General features: G+C 46.4%; 1 long non-coding RNA gene across 1 annotated transcript; it reads left to right on the forward strand.

Moving 5' to 3' along the window:
- On the forward strand, positions 408-21,348 carry LOC110256223. The gene is made up of 3 exons (XR_002337507.1): positions 408-1,999; positions 15,726-15,805; positions 19,729-21,348. It is a non-coding gene; the product is annotated as an uncharacterized LOC110256223 (long non-coding RNA).

Below are 21,723 nucleotides of genomic sequence, written 5' to 3' on the forward strand. Positions count from 1 at the left end.
AAATACAGATCCTCTCCAACCCATTCTATGTGGCATGTAGCTGCCCACACCAAAACAGGTAGTGTCAAGTAAACACCCCTAAAAATACCCTTCTCCAGAGGAACTACTGAGAACAACACGATGACATGGTGATGGAAGTCACGGTTGAGAAGCATTTTGTTATGATGTACGTTGTCCCCCAGGGCATGGTGGGAGTTTGCCCAGCCTATACCACAGCCACAGCCACACCAGATCCAAGCCACATCTGTGAGCTACAGCACAGTTTATGGCAACGCCGGATGGTTAACCTACTGAGCAGGACCAGGGATTGAACCCACATCTTCATGGATATTAGTCAGGTTTGTTTCTGCTGAGCCACAATGGAAACTCCCTGTACTTCACTTGATTGTACTTTGCTTTAAAGCACAGATAATTGCTTTTTTTTTTTTAAGCAAACTGAAGTTTGGTGTCAATGCTGTGTTGAGCGAGAGAGGACATCAGGGTCATTTCCCAGTGGGATTTGCTCACTCCATGTTTCTTCTTCACATGTTGGTAGTTCTTGCAACATCTCAAACTTTTTCAGCATTATTATATTTGTTACAGTGATATGTGATCAGTCGTCTTTATGTTACTACTGTGACTTGCTGAAGGCTCAGGTGAGGCTTAGTACTTTTTGGCAATAAACATTCTTTAATTAAGGTATGTACATTTGTTTTTCTAGGCATAATGCTATTGGACACTTACTAGACTACAGTATAGTGTAAACGTAACTTTCCTATGTGCTGGGAAACCAAAAACCTTCTATGACTTTCTTTATTGTGATATTCTCTTTATTGCTGTGGTCTGGAACCCAACCGACAATTTCTCCAAGGTCTGTCTGTAGTTAGTGACAGTCACAGCTAGAACCTGAATGATTGTCTTTGGCGCCAGACGCCAGCCCAGTTCTGCTCCCCCACAGCCCACTTACACTGGGAGGAGTCCCTGCCCCCCCATCCCCCCTGGGAACCACACTGAGCTACTCAGCCTGCCCCTTCCACCTGCCCTGGTGTCTGCTTGTCTTCTCTGAAGAGGAGGAACCACTCCAGCCAGATCACTGCAGCTCCTGGTTTTCAGCTCAGCATGTTGCATAGCACAGGTTGTAACCATGAAACTTACTTATTTTGTTCCTAACCCTAAGTCTTTCAAAAATAGTCCCCACTAAAAAGGATGCCCTTGGCATATCTTGCCAGCCTTGCAAGTGATTCACAGACCTCACTCAAGATGCCCAGGGACACAGTACCTGCTGTCTAGTAAAATACCTGCTGCACTGGAAGGTGGCACAGGTGGCTTTAATGAGCTCATCCCACTTTTCCAGAGCCTTGTGGGCAGGGCCTGGTGGGGAGGGGCGGAGCCACGCTGGCTTCTTTCCGGGGGCTTCCACCCTGCTTCTCAGACCAGTAGCATTTCCAAAGCCTTCCCAGGTTCCAGTGGTGGTGGCCAAGGCAGACAGAATTGCAAAGAGCCGACTTGGTCCCTGCAGAGTCCTTGTCCTCGGGTGCCCCAAAGCCACTGCCTTTGGTTGGGTTCCCCAGAAACAACCTGAGACAGGGCTTCCTGGGACTAAACCCACGTAAACCTGCAAGGGAGTGAGGAAATCAGGATGGGGCAGGGAAGGGGCTGGGCCAACTTGTCCTTTTAGTGAAGTCTAGCGTGATCCCACAGGGAGCTCAGAGGCATGAGTTGCTCCACTTGGAGTTAAGGCCTCTAGCAGTTGGACCCCCAGACCCGTCACCACTGGCTGTCGGCCGCCCTGGGAGAGGATAGAACCTCCCAGGCGTTTGTGGGTGAGGTGGCTCCCTCCATTGAGGATGATTGTCTGGAGAAGGGAACAGCTGTGACCCATTAGTTGCTGACACTCGGGGCAGCTGGGTGCTGAGTATGCTGGCCACAGTAAGGAGGAGCTGGGTGGGATGCCTTCTGCACCTACTCCAGGCACCATTTCTCACCTGTCAGGAAAAACAGAATGATCAAGCATCTGAAGGTAAGTCACTTGCTCATTGCAAAACGGTATTTTCTATCGGTCCCAAGGGCAGGAAGAAGGCAAATATGCATCGATTCATTTGTCTTTCACCCTGGGTTATGTCTGATTTTCCACACACAGCGCAACCCTTCTAACTGAGGAAGCAGTAAAAGCATAAACACCGGCTCATTCTCCCCCCTTAGACTCTCCACTCCTACTGCCCATGCCTGCTCTCTCAGGGCACATGCCTGAGATGGCTCGCCTGCTCCACACTTCAGGTTGGGCTGGTCCTTGTTTCACAGTCTCCTTGGGTATGATTAGACACCTGTCTGGCTGCACAACTTGCCCCATAAATAGGCTAAACGTTAAGCTGATTGAATTCATTCCTAGCCACCTTCTCCATGAAGCTTCTGGGCACCGCAGCTTCTGCTGACTGCTCCCACCGAGAACAGACAGCAGTAACCACACCCTGCTACATGTTAGTGTCCACAGTGAGGAGAGAACAAGCAGCATGCCCTGTGCCAAGCACTGTGCTCCGTGTCATTTACTTAACTGTCTTGACTGAGTATCTTATGATGTGAGTGGCTATCAGTAACTCTGTTTCAGACTGCTTAAAGAATAAGGAATTATAGGAGTTCTCTTGTGGGGCTATGGTTTAAGGAACTGGTTGGGCCACTGCTGTGGTGCAGCTTGATCCCTGGCCTGGGAACTTCCATATGCAGCAGGCACAGCCAAAAAAGAAAAACCAAAGTAATAAGAATCATTTTTCCATATAACAAGAAATCCTGAGGTCAGGCAGTCAGTTCAGACTCTCCTGAACCTCCAAAGCCAGATTCCCTTTGGGTAATATGTATTCCTCTTCTGAGTCCTTCACAATTTCTTCCTGATACTCCATTCCCCATAGAAGAAGTCATAAAATTCATAAAAGCAGTAGGGGATCAGGTAAGGGGGAAAACAACTAAAATACATAGCTGCAAGAAAACACAGGTGGATGGAATTCTCATTGTGGTGCAGTGGAAATGAATCCGACTAGTACACACAAGGATGCAGGTTTGATCCCTGGTCTCACTCAGTGGGTTAAGAATCTGGCTTTGCTGTGAGCTGTGGTGTAGTTTGCAGATGTAGCTCAGATCCTGTGTGGTTGTGGCTGTGGCATAGCCCAGCAATGTTCATTTTGCCTTAGCTGGAGTTTATGACATCCTTCCTCTAAAACCTATTCCATGTGCCCTTTCTCTTCAGCAGCATCTTAGCTGGATAGAGTTCTTCACCCAGTGAGATGCCCCAAACTCTGATTTTTTTGGAGCATCTGAATCTTTGGTGGGCCTGCTTAAATGGACTTGTTGAAGTCTTCTATTAGCTTTTTCCACATACTGGGCTTGATGAACCAGGTGTTACCCTCCCTATTGTGCAGGCATTATTGTCCCCAGCCCCTATTATTTATATAAGAGCATCTGTAGCTGCAGGCTACTGTAACCCTCTTTATGCTTGTTCCCCAAGTGGCATGAAAACATTGAGATGGACAGGTGGCAGTTGCAGTTTTCAATATAATGAAATCATCCTCTTGTCTCCTTTCTTGAGTGTTAGCCCTCGAAGCCAGCAGAGCTGAGCTGCAGAAATAACGTATCAGCCAGGATCCCAACAGGAAACTGCATTCAACTCACTTGATTTAAATGAAGAGATTTTGCTGAGGGACCACTTACAGAGGGGAGGCCAGGGTTAGGGAGTCTATCATAGGTTGAGGCACCCAGAGACTAACATAGAGCAGAAAGCAGATACCACCACTAGGCTTGAAAAGGTAAGTGGAGGAAATACTATTATCTGAGCCCAGGAAGAATGGAGCTGAGGTGGGATCACCTGGAAGAAGTAGCCCCTGAAAAAGATGTAATGCCAAACCTTGGAGAGAAGGAATAGGAATGCCCAGCTCTCTCTCTCCTCTGGCTTCACTTACCGTCTGTGCCGTCACTTGGCTGATCCAGAGGCAAGCCAGGATGGGAGGCCAGGTGAGACAGTCAACAGGGCAGAAAGTGGAATATGGAATAACCGTAAATAGGAAACGAAAGCATTTGCAAGGAGGTTGCTAGATGGCATAGTGAGAGATGCCACCCACTTCTACCCACTCTTTCATGGTTTCCCAGAGTGAGGTGTTCTGCCTTTGGAACCCCCAGCAGCATATACTGGTTTCTAGCTCAAAGCACAGGCTCATGCAGGAGGACAGCAGCTCAACCTCGCAAGGGGTTTTCTCAAATGCTACTACTGAGTCTTTCTTAAGAATTCTAACCTCCTAGAAGACCAGTGAGTGCCATATATTTCATCTCATTTCCTTTAGGGTATCTTATTATTCTAAAATAAATTCCTTGCTGCGACGCATGTGGTGTGGGATACGCAATGGTGAGTAAAGCATTTAGTAAGTCTACTGGTGATGTTGCCAGAAGAAACACAGTGGCCAGGCAAGGCAAATCGAATCCCTAGTGGGCTCTCCCTACCTGAGGACAAACCATTGCCCCCTTCAAGATGGAAGGGGTTATAAATAGCCTGCCACTGGGCACCCGAAGTAGGTACCATATCAGATGTCCAGCATTGGTCTTTGCTGCGGGCAAACTGGGGAATCAGAGTGGCAGTAGCCAGATCATCTCGGTAAGGGGAAGCCCCTGTTGTTGAGCTCATGCATAATTTTTTCCTGTGCCACTACAGCCTCTTTGTTTGAGTGCCTCATGGGGTAGCAGAAGTGACTGACATCCATGGTCAGATTGTCCATCTCACTTTTGAAAGCATGCTCTCCAGAAAGGCCCTTTTTGTTATCATTCATGGGAAAACAATATCACACACTCTGTACTCATTCTAAGAGGCTTACTGTCATACGTCTTCTCTAAATTTACTTGACACTGAAGCTCCATCGTTGTCCTTTCCAAATTTCTGACCAGTTAACTGAATCATTAGCCACAGCCTATGAACCATGATGGATCCATTCTTCTGGCCATCTTTCTTTCCAAGAAAAGCAGATGACTCAAAGTTCTTCCCTTTGGGAGTTTTCACTTCTTATTGTCTTTCAAAGTCACCTCTGAATGAATCTATAGAATTTCAGGAAATAGAAAGCCACCTGTAGGCTATACTTGCCATCTTTGTCCTCATTCCGTGGTCTCAGGAATGCCGTTTGAAGCCACAGGTGTGCGTTGAAGGCAAGGTGGCAATTCACCTAGAGAAGCTACACTGGAGAAGGTGGGCATCCTACTCATGCAGCTCATAGGTACCCCTTCTGCTTCCACTCTGTATGCTTTTATGGCTGTATATCAGATAATATCCAGTTATTAATGGGAAGTTCAGATCCCGTGATTACTTAGTGTCCTTCAGTCAGGCAATCAGAATCTACTAAAGCTCAAAAGCCAGCCAAGAATTGTTTCTCAAAGGGAAAATAGCTATTTGTAAATCAGATCTGGTTCTTCTCTTAAACCCTTGGACTTGCACTGTAACCATCCTTTCAGAGCTTGCTATATGCTTTACATACTATCCCCATCTGCCACACCCCATGTGAGCACTGGTGCATCTGTGGGTCATCACCTCTTAGAGACAGAGGATTTTTTTTTTTTTTTTGGTTTTGATTTTTTCTGCTTTTTGCTTTTTGGGGCTGCACCTGTGGCATATGGAGGTTCCCAGGCTAGGGGTCGAATCAGAGCTCTAGCTGCTGGCCTACGCCACAGCCACAGCAACGCAGGATCCGAGCTGAGTCTGTGACCTACACCACAAGTCACAGCAACGCCAGATCCTTAACCCACTGAGTGAGGCCAGGGATCGAACCTGCAACGTTATGGTTCCTAGTCAGATTCATTTCCACTGCACCACAGCGGGAACTCCAAGACAAACTTCTTGTACTACAGTCTGAACTAGCAGGAGAACTGATTCTTAACCTGAACCAAACTCAAATATGGTAGCCTTTTGGGTGACTTGGTCAATAAGTTGGAGCAACACACCCAGTCATAGTGTATATTTGCTCTTAAATACAGTGAAGCCCAATGAGTATTGTGCCTTTTTCTTAGTGTTGGGTACCACTACATGTCTTTCACTTTAACAGAGTTATTGTATCATCTCCCAGACTCCTGAATCCCCAGAAATTTCACCAAGATGTTGGGAATTCATGGGATTTCTCTCTCACCTTATGGCATCTGTGTGTCTTACTAAGACCTCTGGAGTGCTGTCTACCTCCTGCTGTTTGGATTCTAGAATCATGCTATCACTTTGGTACCATATGACGTCTTGGAGGATGGAGAAACAAGCAAGGTCTTGTAGAATGAATTATGGCCCAGAGTGAGGAAGTTGACATAACCCTGAGGCAAAATGGTGAAGGTGGACTCCTGTTTCTGTCAAGGGAAAACAAACTGCTTCCAGTTTTTCTATTATTCGGGAAAGAGGGGAAAGAAATCTAGATGAATAGCTACAGTTCCAGAGACTAGATTTAATTGTAAAGATCTACATTTGGATGGTAGTTGCAGTTGGGATCCTCTCCTAATTAAGCTTATGATAGTTTGTGGTCATGATCCAAGACCCCTCTTTAATATGTCATGGATTAAATTGGTGAGTGAAATGGGAGTGAGTGATATGATAGAAATCAATACCTCTACCTTTTCAGGTCTTTGAATACTGTCAATATTAATTTTTAATGAACTGGTTTTGGACATTCCCTCATGAATGCAGAATAGCTTTTTGTTTGTTTGTTTTGTCTTTTGTCTTTTTACGAACGCCTTCACAGCATATGGAGGTTCCCAGGCTAGGGGTCTAATCAGAGCTGTTGCTGCTGGCCTTTGCCATAGCCACGGCAATGCCAGATCCGAGCCACATCTGCAATTTACACCACAGCTCATGGCAACACTGGATCCTTAACCCACTGAGCAGGGCCGGGGATCAAACCTGAAACCTTATGGTTCCTAGTCGGATTTGTTTCCACTGCACCAAGATGGGAACTCTGGAATTGGTTTTTTGTTGTTTATAATATTGGAATGCAAGAGAAGCTCTAGGGTTTCCCTCCCTGCTTACTATAATTGCCTTCCGTCCAAGGTCAAAGGGTCAGTGTGGGATTCTTCCTCTTGCTGAACTGGAGTATGAGCCATTATGTGCTAGGGGTAGGTGTATCTAATACTGGGGTCTGATTGAGGAAGTCTGGCTCTTTTTGGTAGCATAGTGGAATCCTGGGTGCCTCTGAGCAGGTGTTCAGTTCTCCCCAAATGGTCTGATGATTTCTCTATCCCCAGAACACAGTTACTCTGAAATGGCCACAGGTCCCTTTGGGAATGTGGTAGGGAGTCAGGACAACCTGGAGAAACTTGGATTTCCCTGTAAGAATAACTCCTTTTTTTTTTTTTTTTTTTTTTGGTCTTGTTGCCTTTTCTAGGGCCACTGTGGTGGCATATGGAGGTTCCCAGGCTAGGGATCTAATTGGAGCCATAGCCGCTGACCTATGCCACAGCTACAGTGACGCAGGATCTGAGCCACATCTGCAACCTACACCACAGCTCATGGCAACACCAGGTCCTTAACCCACTGAGCAAGGCCAGGGACCAAACCTGCAACCTCGTTGTTCCTAGTCAGATTCGTTAACCACTGTGCCACGACACCTCTTGGCCTCTGTATCCCTTCAACCCTTACTGATATCAGGGAACTCATTTTAATGCAGTCTTTCCCACTAGTACATCCAAACCCCAGGTTAAGAGCTCTAACAGCACCTTCCAGGGACTCCGATTTCTTTCTTTATTGATGTAATTCTCAGTACTTTGGCAAGCAGGGTGTCTTCAGGGCCCTTTCAAGGGACTGTTAGGGAATGAGTGAGCGGATCTCACATAATTAACCAAGTCCAGCATCTATAGCCCCTTCCTCTACATCGGACTTCCTAACCTTGGGTAGGTATTTTACTCTTCTGAGAAGCTTTGACACTGGTACCCAGGCCCCATCCACAGATATTCTGATTTAATTGGTCTGGAGGGCAACCCTAGAAGCAGTGGTGTGAAAAGCCCCTCGGGTGATTCTAATGTGCAGCCGTGCCTGAGAACCGCTGTTCTACACCAGGTCATGGAGTTTCCAGAACTCCATTTTACATTGGCTGCCATTGAATTCAGGATCAAGTCAACCAATCAGAACAGTAATCACCTGCTCAAGATAGTCTGTTAAACAAGGAATCTCTGGTCAGAGCACTCTGGGTGACAAATGCAGCTCTATCTGCATTATGTTCCTCCCTTCCCAGCCCAGCATCTTCAGAAGTAATCCCCACACACACTTCCATGCTTCTTCCTGGCACACTAGCAGGTTCTTGCATACCTTTGACTCTAGATGCCTTTTGTTCCCAGGTTTGACTTTATGTCTGACCTCCTGTGACTGTGGGGTTTTGATCTCCTGATAGGTGGCAAGGCAGTGAGTGGTGGCGGCCAGGGCTCAGGGGAACTTGGAGGGATTTGGACCTCCCACACACACTGGCCAAGTCACTTCTGTGGGTGAGGCATTCCAGGGCCCCAAGCGAGGCAGGTCATGTGCCTGTGTCCCAGCAGCAAAGGAAGTCAGGGAACTGATTTTTCTGGGTTCTGCTCTCCCCAGGCAGAATTCACAAGGCTGGTATGTGAGGTTCATCTCAAGGAATTGGCTTACGTGATGGCAAAGGCTGGAAACTTTCAGGTAGAGCTGATGCAGTGGTCTTGAGGCAGAAGCTTTCTTCCTCAGGGCAACTTCAGTTTTGCTCTTCAGGCCTTTCAGCTGATTAGATGAGATGCCCCCACCTTATCAACAATGATCTTTATTTAACATCACCTGACTCTAGATGTTAACCTCGTCTACAAAACTGCTCCACAGCAATACGTAGATTAGTGTTGTATTGAATCACTGGGGACCCTAGCCTGGTACCCAAGTTGACACATAAAATTAACTACCAAAGGAGTTCCCTGGTGGCTCAGTGGGTTAAGGATGTGGCATTGTCACTGCTATGGCTCAAGTTGCAGCTGTGGCACAGGTTCAGTCCCTGGCCTAGGAACTTCCATGCATTGCAGGCATGGCTAACAAAGAAACAAGAAAAAACCCAAAACTAACCATCACAGATGGTTCTTTTCCAGAGTTAGCACTGATGTTCAGAAGGTACTGGGAAGCCAGAAAATATGGTGGATGTTTATGACACACCCTGAACTCATCACTGAAGAGGAGGTGATGATGATGTTGACGATAACAACTACAACAAGCCGTTGTGCCCCCACCATGTGGCAAAGGCCTGGTATATTACTATCTCATTTAATCCTCGCAATAATTCTTTAACACACTTGTGATTATCTCCACATTATCAATAAGGAATCTGAGGCTCAGAAAGGTTAGGTCATGGTCACAGTGCACATGGAGGAGAGAGGAGTATGATCCACTCTGCCAGAGTCCAAAGCCCACTGCCACCACCTCTATAGCTGCCTCTCTGTCTTAGGAAACCACTTGAGTAATTTAGCTAATCCTTAACATCCGTGCTAAGGGGGGACTGAAGGAAGTCCATTAAAGCAGTGATGCTCCAACTTTAATGCGCATGAGTGTCACCTGGAAAGGTTGTTAAGGCTCCACTAGCTGAGATTCTGGTCCAGCGGTCAGAGGTGGAGCCTCAGATTCTGCTTTTTTTTTTTTTTTTTTTTTGTCTTTTCTAGGGCCACACCCATGGCATATGGAGGTTCCCAGACCAGGGGTCTAATCGGAGCTATAGCTGCCGGCCTACACCACAGCCACAGCAATGCAGGATCCAAGCCACGTTTGCAACCTACACCACAGCTCATGGCAACGCCAGATCCTTAACCCACTGAGCGAGGCCAGGGATCAAACCTGCAACCTCATGGTTCCTAGTCGGATTCGTTAACCACTGTGCCACGACGGGAACTCCAGATTCTGCATTTTTAACAAATTCCCAGATAATGGTGCTGGTGCAGAACCAAACTTTAGGTAGCACAGGGTAGAGAAATCCACACGTGACGAGCACCTCTCCCCAGCGAAACTTTTAAGAGCAACATCTATAAATAGCAGACAGGCCAGGCTGGCTGGAGTGGCGTCTCTCCTCTCCAGCCTGAGGCTGACAGTGAAGTGATCAGAAGTCAAAGGGGTTATCAAGGAGGAGAAGCAGCAAAGGCAGCTTGCTAATCTCCTTGCCAAAGAGGAGCTACTGACGGAGGGAGAGAGGACTGGGTTTCAGTTGTGTGAGCTTTTCCACAAGCCTGCACACTCCCTGGTCCCGGGTTCTGAGGGAGCCCTGGGAGGCAGAGTTGACCCAGCATCATTTTCCCCATTGAGGAAGCTCCAGACAGAAGTTCAGCTCTCAGGCGAGAAGAGAGGATGGGCTGGGCACGGCCAGGGCTGTAGCCAGCTCACTTGTTTCCAGTACAAGATCTCGGAGTTCTGCCCAAGCCCATGCTGCCTCCATGTGAGGAGACCCCACTGCTCTCTCCTGACAGTTTACTGGAGTGGGGATTTGAGACATGGTCCTGAGAGGTACCAGGAAGGGGATGAACATTCAGAAAATGGGTAAGGGTTCCAGTTCAATCATTTAAGCTATAAAACATCTGACTTTCAGTTTTGTCACTTGCAAAATGGGAAAATACAAGAATCTACCTTACAGAGAAAAGTTTCAGTGCGTGGTTGTAAAATTTTATATTGCTTTGAATCTTTCCCTGCCTCATTTCCTTTTTAAATTTTATGTGACAGATACTCCAATTGAGCACAAACTGTTTTCAATTTGGAAGAAAGAACAGTCACTTCTAGATTCTTTAAGGATTTGGATAGTCTGGACTTGATCAAATACCTGAGTGAACACCCGGCAAAATAATGAGAAGGGTTTCTTAGCTTGGGTCCTCTGGAAAGCAGAGCCTGAAGCAAAGATTAAAACCCTGACATTCATTGTTTGAGAAGTGTCTAGTCCAGGATGATGAGAGTGAGGAAAAAGGGAAGTCAGGGGCAGGGGTGGGGAGATGAGGAAAGATGCAAAACAACATGATGCAAGGTGTTACCGCCCTGGGTACCACTTTAGACAGGCTGAGAAGGGACAAGCAGGTAATTTAGCATGCGTGTTTGTTCAGCACATGGGACTCCACCAAGATAAATGCAAGGGAGAGCTAGCCTTTTACGGGTGTCCATGGGAGAGAGTAAGGAGGGCAGCCTTGGTGCTGCCATTGATGGATGGCCAAGGGGAAAGGCTTTGCTTCCCTCCATCTCTTGTTGTGTCTTGTAAACATGCCCACCTCAGGCTTTAGCTGGAAGCTAACTGATAGTCCATGGCCCCTTTGCTAGGGATGATGGTGGGTTCTTTGATTCAGTTCCACGCTCCCCACCCATGCTAACTGTAGCCAGTTCCCCTACTAAGTTTTGCAGGAAGCAAGCAACCTAACCAAGGTTGACCTTGTTTCCCTCAATGTCTTCCTGCCTTGAGCATGACTCTCATACCCCTGGTATAACTGTGGCAAGGTGAATTTGACTTTTTCTGTCCCTGTAAGTTTTGCCAAAGTGGCCGTAAATGGCCTCTCTTCAGCTACCTGCATGGGAGGTGCCAGTTATGATGAAAAGTGGTCTTGATTCCAGTCCACTCCGATACAGTGGCTGATACATAGGAGATGTACGATGTAACACCTGCCCCCTTCAATACTCCTCTTATTAATGATGATATTGGTATTGATCCCATTAAATAACTGTTTTCCCCCATCACCTCTTTCTCTTACGTTTTCTCCCTCCTGTCTTTTATTTCTGACCTCATCTTGATGATCTCCTCTTTGTGAGTTTGTATATCCCTTTTAATTATGAAGTGGTGATAAATTATTGAGAAATTCCTACCAGAGAAAAACAAGAAATTTAAAGTCTTCTCTCATCTCAACAAAGAGCTGTGGTTCTGTTTACATCACTAGAGTTGCAATCAGAAAGTACTAAACAGCCCAGATTAATGCTCCAAACAGCTTCTGTGTGGGTGGGCAAGGCAATTAAAAGCTAGACATGTTCAAGTTTTTAGCGGATGTCTAGGTGATAAAAATGCTGTCAACATATCCAAGGAGGAATCTGCAAACTTGTGGTGGAACAACACAATTCTCATGTCCACAGTGGAAACTCTCATCTTTTCTTCAAGTTCAATGTCAAACTGTAGAGGAGTATTAATGGGAGTCATGGACTGGGAATAGAGTAGAGACAGCAGGTGGCTTTGTGTTTAAAGGAGAGCCAAGGAGACACCCATTAAAATGACAATTATGCTACAGAACTTTTAAAAACCAATCTCTAAACTTCTAGATGGAAAAAGAGATGAATTGCTTTAGGATATCTTAAAAAGAAAAAACCTTCAAAAAGTGTGAAGGGTCCTTCAGCACCATCTGGGTCTGCAGCTTGAAATGACTCATTGTCATTGCCTTTAAGTTCTGTTGATTCTCCTTAATGTAGCAGGAATGTTGCTATGTGCTTCATGTATACCGTCTCACTCTTCACAGCAGTAGGTATTACTATCTCCATTTTGCAGATGGCAAGACTGGGTCTCGCACAAGTTAGGAAGAATAGCAAGGAGATCCCTTGTGGCTTAGGAGGTTAAGGACCCAGCATTGTCACTGCAGTGACTCAGGTTGCTGCTGTGGCAAAGGTTTTATCAATGACCCAGGAACTTCCACATGCTGCAGGTAGAGCCAAAAATGAGAGAGAGAGAGAGAGAGAAAAAAAAAGCCTAGCAAAAGTGACACAGTTTTCAGGGGCAGGTTCTAATCTTAGGACTGAGAGCTAACTCCAAAACCTATTGCATTCCCACCCTACCACTTGTTGTAGCCTACTCTTTGAGAAGGCACTTCAGATTCTAAGCTATAAGTAGATTGAAAGTAAAAGAATGGAAAGAAATATACCATGCAAATGGCAACCATCAGAGAGCTGGAGTAGCTATGCAAATACCAGAGAAAACAGACTTTAAAACAGAAATGTCACTAGAGTTAAATATGGACATTTTATAATGATAAAATATGTTGTTGACGAAAAAAATACACAACCTGAAAGTTGAGAGTTAAGTTTTATTTGGGGCAAAATTATGACTTAAGCCCAGGAGACAGCATCTCAGCCCTGAAAAACTTCTCCAAGGCAGTGAGGGAGGAGCTAGGATATATAGGAGTTTTTGCAACAAAGGGCAAGGAGCAGGAACAAAGGAGACCCGGACTCAGTGAAATCTTTCCTTTCACCTCCACCATCAGGGCCAGCATCCTGAGTCTTCACAGTCTGCAGGACTCTTCACTCACCCTTGGAGACATTCTTTATCCTTAACTACAGACTGGACTGAAATACCACCCAGGGAGGAAGGGGGAATATCAGGATAGGATAAAGGTGAGGAGGAGGTGCATGCAGCACACACACATTTTATAAAAGTTTGTTGCTGATCTCCTGAAGGTTACTGCTAGTCCCAAGGAGCAGACATTACCGTGAAGGATTTTAGCATTTTTCTAGATATGAGGAGATGCAAGAATTGGGCACATAAAATCTTCTCCTAAAAATATATGACTATCTGAAGTTCTGTTCTTCCAGTTTTCCTAGAGCACGGAGTATCTCACTCCTGGTCTCCAATCTAAGCTCCACATAGGGGATGCTATGGGTTGGTAGCTGCAGTGGCTCATGTTTTACTCCATGTAGAGGCTGATGGCAAGTGCCAAACTTCAGTTTGCGGTGTCATGTTCCATCAGATCATAACAACTATAGGTATATATGCACCTAACAACAGAGCCCTAAAAATACTTGAAGCAAAAACTAGCTGAATTGAAGGGAGATATATAGAACATTCAACAATAACAGTGGAAATGTCAGTACCCCACTTTCAATAGTGAATAGAACAACCAGGCAGAAGAGCAGCAAGAATAAAGAAGATTTGTATGATTTCATCCTTTAAAATTCATTGGGGGAGTTTGGCCCTAAAAAGAAAAAAGAAAAGAGAATACTTTAAGATGAGTTAAAACAAAAACATAACATTCTAAAACTTATGGGATACAGCTAAAGGAGTGCTTAGAAGGAAATTTACAGCTTTAATGCCCATATTTTTAAAAACAAGAAGTAATTGCAAATCAATAGCTTAACCTTCCATCTTAGGAAACTAGAAAAAGAAGAGTAATCTAAATCCCAAGCAAGAAAAAGGAAGAAAAGTAAGTATTAGCACAGACACAAACTAAATTCAGAGTAGAAAAACAAATTTTACGTTTTATAAGTAATCACACATTTTTTGAGGTATGTACTTTTACTCCATTTTACAGATGGGAAAAATGAATTTCAAAGAATGTCAGTGATTTATAAAATAAGTAGAGAGACAGCATCTAAAAGGAGGCAGTCTATTTTCAGCCCGTGGTCTTGACCACTAAACTACGTAGCATTTAATCTCATCTTCAACTGCTGGACCCTCCACATGAACCCTAATATTCTGACCAGCACCCAGTGTTCTCAAAGTGGAGGGGGCGGGGGGTTCTTCTACAGGCCATGGACAGCTATATTCTAAGCAGAGGCAGGAAGAAAGCCAAAGTCATCCGCTTGGTTCTATATCGGGTCATGTGCAGGCCAAAGCAGCCCCGCTTCTCTTCTGGTATTTTACAATTCTTCATGAAACCTACACTTCAATTCTGCCATAACCTTTCTAAAGGCAAGGCATACATCCATAGACCACAGTTTTAGCCACCCTCCCTCCCCAAGTCTCCCATCATTTGGCCTATTGTTGTGTTTTCCTTGTGAGCAACACTGCTGTGAACATTCTCGAGCTCACGTCCTATTGCGCATGTGCAAGTTTATCCCGGGAATTCAACCAAATGCAGAATAGCTGGGCCACAGGTAAGAGGATGCTCAACTTTACAATCCAGTGTCAACCATTCCCAGGCAAGCATGACTCCAAGTTTAGATTCAAACAGGAACCCATTCCTCAAGAAAGTAGCTCCTCCAGAGATGTGATTCAGCAGCCAGTGTAGATCTAGATGTTCTGGAAGCTAGAAGTCTGAAGTCAAGGTGTCGTCAGGGTTGGTTTCCAGTGAAGGCTCTCTTCCTGGATTGGAGATGGCCGTCGTCTCTTTCAGTCTTCACATGGCCTTTCTTCTAAGATTTTCTTATTCTTCCTCAAAATGACAGACGGTGTTAACGCGGCTCCAGCTGTCCTGAGACCAGTAATCAAATATTTTTAAAGAAAAAACTTTATATCAGTACTTTAATAGCACTTTCCCCCTGCTTTTTGAACAAGGAGTCTCACTTTTCATTTGCACTGGGAACTGCATATTACGCAGCCCTGCCCCTTAAACAGGAATTGTTCTAACATGCAAATCATACTTGTCCTTCAGCTGCTTTGAAACCCTCTGCTCTTCCCTGGCTCCCCATTACCTCAATGCAGCTTTTCAAGGCTTCTCACAATCCTTGCACATCCTATTTGCCATTATTCCTCAGATCACAACTTGTACTTCCAATTGCAGACCATCTTATCATTGCCAGGACACCCCATGCTGCTTTTCACACTGCAGTGCCTTTGCACGTACTGCTCTCTGTGTGGTATGTCTTCTCCTGCTCTGCTTTCTCCCGCCCCCGCCCCCGCCCCCGCCACCCGCCTTCGCTATCCCAGGGCTTCACCTCCTCCCTGAAGCCCTTATCTGAAGCCTGAGTTAAACTAGAGCTCTTTTTGTTATTTTCATATCTTGTACACACTTCCCATAGCATGGACCACACTTTAACTGTCTTTATACTGGGTGACTGCAGGCGCTTCTAACACAAGAACTGTTTCCCATTGACTGCTGTATTTCAGGAATCAGTGTAAATCAGAACTGAAGCACAAAGACAGCACAACTCTGCGACACTTGAACGAGAGAAAGCATAAAAAAGAAGGTAGGTTAGTATGTTATAACTGAGCAGAGCTGGTGTCTGACAGCAAATCTTAACATCCCCAGTTTTCTAACCCGTAAACTGGATGACAGTACGGGTCTCCAAAGGGATATTGTGAAACCAGTGCAAAACAATGAGTAAAGCAGTTAATGGAGCTGTTACTAGTTAACATCATCGGACTCTTTGACTCAATAGCATTTGGAGAAAGGAATAAGATGTTCCAAATGAGAGGCAGAATTGACCTGCAGTGTCTTCAGGGTTTGCATACCACGTGGTGTCACAGAGGCCTCTAGTAAATGCGATTACTCTTTGAAGCCATGAAGACCAGAACAGTGGGCTGTGACAGCTAACGGTAATTGAGGTTCCGTGACCAGCCACTTCTGTAAGCGCTTCTATAAAGATATATGACTATTATAGGAGTTCCCGTCGTGGCGCAGTGGTTAACGAATCCGACTAGGAACCATGAGGTTGCAGGTTCGGTCCCTGCCTTGCTCAGTGGTTAACGATCGGCGTTGCGTGAGCTGTGGTGTAGGTGCAGACGCGGCTCGGATCCGCGTGCTGTGGCTCTGGCGTAGGCGGAGACTACAGCTCCGATTCGACCCTAGCCTGGAACTTCCATATGCCTGGAGCGGCCAAGAAATAGCAACAACAACAACAAAAAAGACAAAAAAAAAAAAAAAACCGATATATGACCTATTATAATTAGCCTATTTTATGATGAGTAAACCGAAACAAGCCTAACTGGGTGATGTGTAAGCTGAAGTATAGTGATAGGAAGTAGGTTGCTAGTGTGACACACTAGTAGTGGTAGAGCAGGGATTTGAACCCAGGGAGTGTGGCTGCAGAGTTTAGGCCCTTACCAACCAAGTAAAAATGCGTTGTGCACCTTCTCTGTGCCAGACATTGCACTGTTTCCCATAGAGGTATTGGCTTACTCAACACCCTTTCCAACCTCTTTCTAAAATACCCTGCTACACTGCAAAGAGTGGAAAGCGAGGCATTTCCCAGGCCTCCTAACAGCTTGTTTCCAGATGTTCTCCTATGAGACTTTGATCTACAACTGAGTTACTTAGCAGAGAAGCAGGGTACCAGGCATCTATTTTCCTGGCACAGGTCTCCAGGCTAGAGGGGCGTGGTTCTTGAGTCAGCATCTGTATTGGCTGCTTCCTAACCCTGCAGGTTCCTGATTAAGCAGAAGAGCAGATTTTTGGTGGCCCAGTTTGGTAGTATGGCTTTGGCAGTTATTCCCAGAAGCTCAGTCCAAAGCCCATTTCCTCAGCCCCTATAAAGATTCTGTAAGTTTCCTAATAAATTCCTTAGTGAGAACCAATTCTGTTGCCTGCAACCAATAGTCCTCATTAATGCCCTTGGATTGATATCTTCATAAGGAAGTTGAAACTCCAAGAAGCTAAAAGATTTGTCAAAATCATACAGCTTTCGAAGTGGTAGAGCAGGAACTCAGATTTAGTTCTGTCCAACTCCAAAGCTTGGGATTCAGCCACTATATTTCTCTGTTTCAGTGCCCCCCACCCCCTCCATTTTTCTCTTAGGCTCAAATGCAATCACAACCCATCATTTCTGAGATATCCTTATTATCGGAGGCAGCTATGTTCCTCTCTTCCTCTCTCAGTCTTCCTGGAATGTGGTTCTGAATGTCTGGCAGCTGCAGCAACATTGCCATCTCGTGACTTAAGTCCGTGGTCATGCACTGAGCAGGCCTCAGGCTCAGAGTTCCACATCCTCCTCCAGAGATGGATAATGTCATCCTCATTCTCAAAAAGCAGAAAAGAGATTCTGAGGGCTGTCAATTGAAGATCCTAGCTGGTTATTTGAGGTCACACACGCTGTTGGAACAAACAGTCCTAACAATATGCTCAAGCATGATAGGAATTTATTTTATATTCAACCCGAGCCTATGTTCCTGATTGGCAGTAGCTCACCTGCAAGGGGGACTGAGGGACCCAGGCGCTCAGGCTCAGTTAGTGAGGGGGACAAGGAGGCAGGGGTTGGAGGGGACAGATGTACAGAACCTTGTCATCCCCGGCAGGGCGGAGCCTTTGCTCAGAAACAGTGGGTCCCACGGGCAAGTGATGTGTTTAAACAGAGAAAGAACGTGGTCCTGATCACAAGGTCCCTCTGGCTGCTGAGTGAGGAGCGAGCTGCATGGGGAGAAAGGGAGCAGGACCTCGAGAGAACACCACACCCCAGCGCCACGCGCCACTGGTCAGCCTTCTTCCTCTGCCATTTGATTCTCCACAGGTTCTGAGTTACTTGGGCAGACTTTTTCTTCTGTTTATTAATCAAGTTCTGGTGCTTGATCTAAAAGGTGAAACTCCTTCTATTTGTTTTTTGTTTTTTGTCTTTTTAGGGCCAAACCCACAGTATATGGAAGTTCCCGGGCTAGGGGCCCAATCAGAGTTGTAGCCACCAGCCTACACCAGAGCCACAGCAACATAGGATCTGAGCAGTGTCTGTGACCTACACCACAGCTCACAGCAATGCTGGATCTTAACCCACTGAGCGAGGCCAGGGATTGAACCTGTGTCCTAGTGGATGCTAGTTGGGTTTATTACTATTGAGCCACGACAAGAATTCTGTGCAAGTCCTTCCAACTGCTGGTGAAAGAATTCTCATCACACAAAGGAAGAAAAATGATGTCTCCTTCCCTGCACCTGTAGAAAAGCAGATACTGTTCTGTATCTGAAAACTGTCTTTTGCAAATGCCGTTTTCTGATAAGGCCTTCTCTAAGGTGCTTGGGTTTTGGAGATGGTTGCTCTCCCTTGTAACTATGACCTTTAACTTCTAAAATGTCTCTTGTTCTAATTGAGTACCCTCGTAATAAGATTTTAAATAGCATCGTTATTTTCTAAAAGTGATAAGTACTTACAAGGTTTCTGTCTTGAGCCTGGAGAAGAATATTAACCCTCCCCTCTTGTTTCTTTATATATAAAAAAAAAAAAACAAAAACTCTTTTTTGAACAGAGTTTGCTAGCTTTGCCTTATTTAAATTAACCCAGGAGATGCATAGGGAGCTTTTGCAAAGTCAGGTGACAGACGCTACGGGCTTGGATTAGGGTGGGGGTGGTGGGGATGAGAGAGCTGGGAATTGGGCAGAATCAAGGAAGATTCTGGAGGTAGAACTGCTAGGACTTGGGGAAAGACTGAACTGAGTGTGGGATGGGCAGGGATTTTGACAGATGATTCCCAGGTTCCTTACATGAACCACATGGAAGACTGTCCCTGAAAAGAAGTGGCAGGGTAGAATGTTCCTCAGAAGGAAATTTGTTTATTCCACAATTAGTGAAGTATGAGATTCTTTGTACAAAATTTCCCTCCTCAGAGGCCTGGAGTGAAAACTGAAAGGTCATTGACTATGTCTGAACAGAATTAAATGGAACGGGAATAGGCTGGTGGTCACCTGGGCTCTTGGTGACTCAGCAGGTGGATTTTCCTCCGTAGATGTCTCTGATGATGGATTGGGTTGTGAATGGAAGCAGAGCTCCACCCTGAGTCCCCAAAGAGGTGGCATTTCTGCTTGAGCTCCACTCAGCTGTGTCCTTTGCATGCTGCGAGCCTGGGGGCTGGGGCACTGGATTGTTCTGTGAGGAGTAAGGGTGGGACTAAGTGGCTGAGAATCTGTGCTGGGAACTGAATTCCTTGTGAGGGACTCCATGCACAAATGCACCCAGCCAGACCCCATTTAAAAATCGAGCTCTGACCCACAGTCTGCTGCCACCGGCTCAGGAAGACAACCCACAAACCTTGTACCATTCAGCCCCAAAAGGCTGGGACACTGTAATTGATAACTGCCAGCATCCCCTTACCAATCCCTTAGGATGCTCTGCTTCCAGTTCCCAACCGGCAGCTGCCCCTGCCCACGCCTCCAGCCAGGGCACACCTGAGACCTTCCCTTTCTCCCCTGCAGAGCTTTCCTGCTCCTCTGCCCGCCCGTGAGTCTCTGCCCAGGACAAGCGATGGCGCCGAGTCCCTCACTACGCAGCAAGCTCTGAATAGATGGCCTTTGCCTGTTCTCATTTGGATGGTTTTCCCTTATTTCCACATCTGGCCCCTCCTAGGACCTCATCAAAGTCACCTCACTGGGGACTTGGGAAGGGGGAAAGCAGACTTGGACCTTGAGATGTCTGTATTTCTCAGTGTTGGGGGCCTGATGCTTCATCAAAGGTGATGCCGGCAACATCTGGCAATTTATCTGATACCTTCCCAGTGCAGCAGAGGAGCATGATTGAGTAGGAGGAGGGCCGTCTGCTGGGACAGAGTGAGAAACAGCTGTTTAAAGGTGTGTATGTGTGTGTTCATATGTTTAGCTCCTTTACAGGAACAGCTGTCATAATGGCCAGCAGTATAACCTTAGAGTTTGGAGCTGTGCAAGTGGCCCACACAGTGTGTTCTCTTCCCCAAAGAATACATACAGAGTAGGTGCACCTCTGTGTGGAGCTGGTTCTGAATCCTGGCTTTATCACTCTCTGGCTGTGTGATCTTGGACAAGTGCCTCCCCCCTCTCCCTAACCCCAAAGTCTCAAAGCCCTCCTGTGTTCAGCTCATGGGCTTTTCCATGGTACAGTCCTGGTCTAAGTGTTGTCTACACACCACCTGCCTCTGAAACCCCTGGGATATTTGTTAAGCATACAGATTTCTGGGCCCCACCAAAGACCTGATGAATCAGAATCTCTGGCCATGGTCTGGGCATCTACAAGACTAGCCAGCTCTGTGAGTAACTTTCCTGCTCACTGAAGTGTGGGAACGTCAAGGTGACTGCATCTTAGGTACTTGCATGGTCATAATGAGGATCAAACCTGATGACCCTCCTGACGGAGGGCTCGTAGGCAGATCTATCCAAGGCAAAGCACATGGCAGTAAACGCAGAAATGGAGGAACGAAGAGCTGTGGGGAAAGGGATGAATTCCAACCTGGGGAATCTTAGAAGGCTGCCTGAAGGAAGTGGCTTCCAGTGTAGGCCTTAGGGATGAAGTAGACTTTCATCCTGCAGATGTGGAGTCCTCTCTGGGGAGCTGGTGGTGGGAAAGAGGAGAACCTTCTCCCTCCACAGGAGAGAGGCATCAACTCAGCAGTGCCAGGAGGTCACTTATTACAGCAGCAGAGGCCTATTCGAAAGCCTGATAAGATGCCACCTGCCGTTGGGGTAGACCATACTGTCCCTGTTTCATGCATGGGGGACTGCAGGGCCAGGGAAGACCAGAGACATGCCCAAGAATGTGCAGCTAGGAAGGAGCTCACTGGAGGTCTGACTATGGAGTTACAGAATCTGCGGAAAGAGGGGGTTTCTGTGGAGCATTTGAGGAAAAGGAGCTCCTGTGGGCTGGCTTTTTGGAGAGGGTTGTGTGCTGATTTGTTGCTATAGGAAACCTGGCCCCAAGGCGGGAGCAGGCTGGTTTATGGTTAACTGATCCCCAGCTCTGAGCAGAGCAGGAGACCTGGGTTGTAGCGTTTGATGATGGCTGTAGTGTAATCACTCCCACCACAGTGCATTTCAAGCTATTGACATGAAGTGACTGATTAAAGTTGGGAAGAGATGTGCCCAGTGGGCTCTGGAGTGGGCAGTAGTGGCTCCTGCCCCCTGTGGTTGAGGGTGTGAATGAAGGAGAATCACGGCTGAAGTGATGCTGTGGGCTGACTGTGGCCTCTGGCTGGTTCAGAATGCCGCTCGGTTTCCTTGATGGACTGTGCCATCCTTATGGCTTCTCAGCATGACTTTGTTGAAGCACTTGCAGCTGAGGAACCCTGGGTGTGAGGGAGGCAGGGAGCTGAGCACTGCTCTTTGCTCTCAGAAGGGAATCCATCCAAGCCCTCTTACAAAATTGGCTTTTGAAAAACAACTGGTCTCAACCTGGTGGATGGGGCTCTGTGGGCATGTGGAGGAGCCAGAGAATGAGAGCATAGC

This window comes from Sus scrofa, chromosome 13 (genome assembly GCF_000003025.6).
Source record: "Sus scrofa isolate TJ Tabasco breed Duroc chromosome 13, Sscrofa11.1, whole genome shotgun sequence".
Taxonomy (NCBI): Eukaryota; Metazoa; Chordata; class Mammalia; order Artiodactyla; family Suidae; genus Sus; species Sus scrofa.